The sequence below is a fragment of the Mus caroli genome, unplaced genomic scaffold (assembly GCF_978045245.1).
Source record: "Mus caroli unplaced genomic scaffold, Mus_caroli_1 scaffold_2, whole genome shotgun sequence".
NCBI lineage: Eukaryota > Metazoa > Chordata > Mammalia > Rodentia > Muridae > Mus > Mus caroli.
Window position 1 is genome coordinate 119658585 of NW_028227257.1, and position 5972 is coordinate 119664556.

At 39.8% G+C, this 5972-nt stretch overlaps 1 pseudogene; it reads right to left on the reverse strand.

The window, feature by feature from the left end:
- Positions 1–451: 451 nt before the first annotated feature.
- Positions 452–974, reverse strand: LOC110289934 (large ribosomal subunit protein eL21 pseudogene; annotated as a pseudogene).
- Positions 975–5972: the final 4998 nt, after the last annotated feature.

The following is a 5972-nucleotide window of genomic DNA, read 5'->3' on the forward strand; positions in this document are numbered from 1 at the left end:
CATGCCAGTGGATGAGAGAAAGCCCCTTCAGAAATTTCCCTGAGTGCCTGGAGTCTATAAAGTACCATGTTCTTTACTCCTGTGGGTTTCTGAAACTGAGCAATGCCTAGAACAGATGGCTACCATTGTTTGACACAGTCACTGTAGTGGCCATGATTTTGCTACCAAGGACTGCAGATCTTCATATACACGTGAGAGGAACTCTTAATTTTGAGAAAGTGGATCTTGTAATGGGAGTGTTGCTTTTTAAGGGAATTCTCTTATTTTGAAAAATCATTTCCCTTTTCCCTTTCTTTCTTTCTTTCTTTCTTTGATTATATGCTAATTTTCAAAAATAGGGTTCAATTTTTTTTGCTATTTGAACCTCCTTGATGCGTTTAAGAATTTTTTTTTTTTTTTTAAGGAAAACACTTCACAGTCCTGGTGCTGGTATTTTATTTCTTTGTGTACATTAGGCCATGAATTCGTATGGAATGGGCTCCAACAGCTCAGGCTCTTTTCCATTAGTCCTCACAAAGTGTGCTTCTCTGGGTGGCGCAGGCTGGCACTTCAGCTGCACCCAGGTGCCCTTCTCTTTGGCTTCCTTTTTCTTCTGGTCGTTCTCTTTCACCCGCTTCAGGAAGCTGTCCCTGCTCTTTGAGTGATTGATGTGCTCAATCCGCACATTGATCCTCTTGGCCAGAATTTTGCCCTTAACCTGCTTGTTGACAATGATGCCCACGGCATGCTGGGTGACATTGTAGACTCTTCCGGTTTTGCTGTGGTAGCACTTATGGGGCATTCCTTTTTGAACAGTGCCCATTCCCTTGATGTCTACAATATCACCCTTCTTGTAGATTCGCATGTATGTGGCCAAAGGAACAACGCCATGTTTCCTAAAAGGCCTAGAGAACATATACCGGGTGCCTCTCCTCTTTCCCTTTGTGTTCGTCATTTTGGTGAGTTACTGGAAGATGGCTGCGGCGGCCGAAAGGACAAGAATTTTTTTTAATGATTGAACATTTAGCAAGCATATCTATTGTATTGTTACTAAAATTATAACTGTAAAAACTCTACCCTGTCAGAAGAGCAAATTTAAAAGAAGAGATGGGCTGGGAGCATGTCTTAGGGCTTAGCCGTCGTGTTTGCATCTGGCTTTGATCCCAGTACTACAAAAAAAGAAGGAAAGAAAAGTGGGGAGAAGAATATTACATGAGAATGATGAACCCAAACCCCTGAAACTGTATATATATTTATATATATACAGTTTGTGAGGACTAACTGTATATATTTGTGATCAGGAGAAGCTTTGTAAAGACAAAGGTGGCTAAAAATCCAGTGTTGCAGAGAGTTTGTACTAAATTCCAAAGTAGTTGTAAAATTAAACCAAATAGCCGTCTCTTCCTCTGGCTCTATGAATACAGTGAAATGAGGCACAATGCACTGAGGATGAATTCAATTCAAGTCCTGATTCCTCTACCCCGAAGCCTTGGCAAGATGTAATCTTACACAGGTTTGTCTTGTCATCTGCAAATGCAAACCTAGTAACCTACGAAGCAGGGAGATTGTGGGGATTAAGGGAGACAATGTTTTGTAAGTGGCTGACATTGTGTGAGAGACACCAAGTGTAAGACATGGAGTCATACAAGACGGACTAGGAACTTGATGGGCATACTTTGCCCATTCTCTACCAGCATCAATTACCCAGGGGCTTAGAGGGCACCAAATAAGCCAGATACACAGAAATTTACAGCCAATCTAGTCTTCCTGCCCAGCACAAAAAGGTGCTGACTCTTACCTCTGAGAACAGAAGAGACCAGCCTTGGGAAGAGTGGGGGCACCCTAATCATTCCACACCGCACTCACCATAGCCCCCTAATCACATTATCTCGGCATCTGAGTTCCTTCCTTCTACGCATCAGGATGCAGGGACTGTCCTTCTGAACGCTAGACTTCCCCCTTCCCCTTAGGCCAGGCATCCTCCGTGTACAGAAAATTCCGTCACAAGCATCTTGACAGTCCGGGATTACTTGCATTTCATTATCGTTGCTGTGTCCATCACAGCATATACCAAGTACAGGAAGTCCTGACAAGGATTGGATGGTTTACAATCACTGCATGCTGTGTCGTGCATACAGGAAGTGGAAACAATTGGGGTCCCTATGAGATGAAATTCAGCCCTCTAGACAGATTTATAGTCTTGCTTATGCTCCAATATCCATTAGAGGGAGAGGGCCACAGACATGGAAAGGCTCATGCAATCCTAAGAACATAATTTGATGGAGAATAATATCCCCTGAGGTGCAGGTGAACAGCTTAGCATCATTCTAATGGAAAGCCACCACACTGGGGTGAATTTTTGGTTCCCACTATTGTTCAGTATCTCCTTTCAGTGTTGAAATGAAATTGGGAAAGTTCTCAATTCTGGGAAGATAGAAAATATGACATGATTATTTATGCTTATTACACAGAGAGGAAATTTAAAGTGTTCTTAGAGACATATGTGGAACAAAGCATTTTAATAGAAAAAATGAGAAGGTGACCTTAATGTATGTTCAGAAATTAAAATTGTCCCTACTGACACAATAAGAGGAATGATAAGACAGATATAAAAACAAGTAAATGGGCCTGAGAACACTGTGAAACAAGTCAAAGATACTGATACCAATACATCAATAGGGATTTTTCTTACTCCCTTTTAAACAGCAGTACAACACTGCAGTCCTTTAAAGGAAGGTAGACTCCAGGACCTTGGCAGAGCGTATGAGACAGCACCTTCAGCTGAATCATAATGCTGCGTCACAATGCAGTCAATTACAGGAGACCTAGAGTGCATCTCACTGTTAGAAAAATACTCAAAAGCAGAATGTCCTGGGTTATCTAGTCAATATTAAAGATGTTGAAGGAGTTATTTGTCTTGTGGAGCACTGACTAAATATTATCCATAGTCTACAGGGCTGAAGGTGCATTCTTTATGCCATAACTTATATTCTGAGCACCTAGAATGGTGAGATTTCTTGATAATAAAAATGGTTTTAAAACTTATATAAGTTATTTAAGGGAAACTTGATTCAACAAGGTCTTAAGGACAATGGTAGTTGAGAATCTCTGCCTTATGTATGATAGTTTGGTGTTTAACCCAGCTCTTGTATACTAGAAACACCACAACTTTGCTCCTTCCTTTCATCCACTGCTTTGTGTGTGTGTTCTCTCCTGAGATGATCCCACTCACTGTCTCAGTTCGACCACAACTCATATACCAAGACTGACTCCCAAGTCTTGCTCCATCTCTGTTGTTTCCTCTTAGCTGCAGATACCAATATCGACTCCACACTATATACATTCACTAAGATATCTACTGGCATCTCAAAGCCAGTATTCTTATTTTAAAAAAAAGAAAACTAAGAACAGGTGTATATGCACTATTCATGGTAGCCAGAGATGCAACCACCTTAAATGTCCATCAACAGTTGAATGCTTTAGTAGAATGTGATATATGCATATATGTATGTAGGTATGATGTATGTATATATGGTGTATGTATATATGGTACATGCATGTATGGTATATGTATGATGTATATATGTATGGTTTGCATTTATGATGTATGTATATATGTATATATAATGTATGCATGCATGATGTTTGTAAGTATGATGTTTGTATCATATATATGATGTATCTATGTGTGATATATGTATGTATGATGTTTGTATGTATGTTGTACTATATATGATGCATCTATATATGATGTATATATAATATATATGATGTTTGTATGTTGTATGTATATATATATGTATATACATGACTTATGTATGTACTATGTATGTATAACAGAATTCTATTCATCAATCAGAAAGAATAAAGCATGGACACTATATTGTGGATGAGCCCAGCAAAACAGCATGCAAAGTGAAAGGGCACTGACAGCAAGGTCATGTGATATATGGTTGCATTTGAGTGAAATATTCACAATTAGTAACTCAAATAGGAAAATCAAACTTCTAGTTTCCAAAGTCTTTGTAGGGGAAGAAGGGAGTGAGGACCAATTGCCTGGTGGGTAACCCCTTGACTCAGCATCCATGTGGCATATGGTGTTTACCGAATGAACAGGTAGGGTGAGTGAAGCAGTTAGGTAATGGAAGCCTATTCAGCACACATTGTCATGGCAGTGAACCTCCAACGCAGCCTTGAATACCCTACCTCCTTCCTGCATAGTCAGTCCCTCCGACACATTATCTCTCATAGAATAGGCAGAGTTGAGTGTATTTCACTTCTGAGATGAGGCTGTAGAAAGAAAGTCCAGCTTCTGTCTTGGTTAGCCATGTGCACAGGCCCCTTCCCTGTTCCTCAATCACTTTTGAAGCAGCTAGCTGTCCTGTTGTGAGTATTTCCACAAATATGCACACATACAACAAGCTATTAGCCAACTGCCTGGAACTGGATCCTTCAGTTCCAGGCAAGCTTTCAGGTGGCTTCTCCAAGAGATGCCATTGATCTCATGAAAGACCCTGAGCCAGAACCACCCAGCTAAGCCACCTCCAAATTCCTGACCCTCAAAAACCATATGAAAGAATGTTGAGTGGCTAAATCCAGGAAGCAATTTTTCAAACAGCAATGGATAATTAAGATAATTTAAGGTATAGCCCTTATTATTTTATTACGTCCTAAAAAGGCCAACCTCTTTACAGCACCCACAAATGAGATTAAGTTTCAACACATGAATTTGAGAACCATTCAGACCATAGCAGCATGTGCTTGACATTCTAAATCATATCGAATTATTTGCAAACTCTCAGTTATATTTATAGGAGCATATAACATGCACACAGACTAATCTTTTTACCCAGAATTCTCCAACTTTAACTCTCCCCCCCACCCCACCCCGCCCGCTCTGTTCTAAACATATCCCTATCTTCTAGGTGACTTCATATGATTCAAGTCAGAGAACAGCTCACACTGGATGGCATGTTCAACCCAAAGGAAGGCCTGAGGATCTCAAGGTTAAGGACAGAGTAGAGGTGAGCCAGGTGAAGAGGTTTGAAAGGTGCACAGGAGTCTAGAGCTGGTTGGAGTTGTACAGAATGACATTTGGAAGAAGTCTGTATGGATAAGAAAAGAGAGCTGTCAAGACAGGAAGTAACTGTGGAATCTTAGGAATGGAAGAGCTACTGAAGACAAGAGTCATGAGTTGGGCTAAGAAGTATGAACCATCAGTGCATGTCAGAGTCTGGTGAGGTATGCACACTAAGAATTCTTATATTGCTCTTCATGGTCTTTTAAAATATACATTACTATTTACAAACTAACTACTTTTGTTTAGCAGCAACACAGAGTGTTCAGAAGATCTTTTGATGTTTATTTGTTGCAAGTAGTTTTGTTTTGAGGCAGTCTTGTTATATAGCTTGAATGGCCTCAAACTCACCAGATTCCTACCCTCAACTCTAAGGTTCTGAGACTGTAAGAATAGAAAATCACCCCTGGTGACACTCAAGGTTTGACATGTATAACTCCAGGATCCACAAAATGAAATCTGAATATAAGAGAATGCAGACATCAGACCAGAAGATTTAGAGATAATCTTTCTTGAAGACTGTAAGACAACACCCAATTCACAACAAAACCATATTATTGATTTGGGGTATTGATTCCTTTAATCTGCATCATTATTTGTTCAGCCCTCTAAGAACTCTGGCATCTATCTGTGGCAGGCATATTTCTGTCTTATAGAAACTCTGTAGCATTTCTTTTTAAGCATTTTGACATGTATTGTACCCATACCTCACATGGCGTATGGAAGGAAGACAACCCACCAATCAGTAAGTTCTATTTTTTGCATAAAGTATTTTCTCTTGAACCTAAATCCCACAGATAATCTACTGATGCTTGAGCACAAGGGCTTTATGTAGCAAAATGACTCATTTTATCATTCACTTATTTCAATATGTTCAGACAAATGACATGAGGGGTGGCCTTGATCAAAAATAATT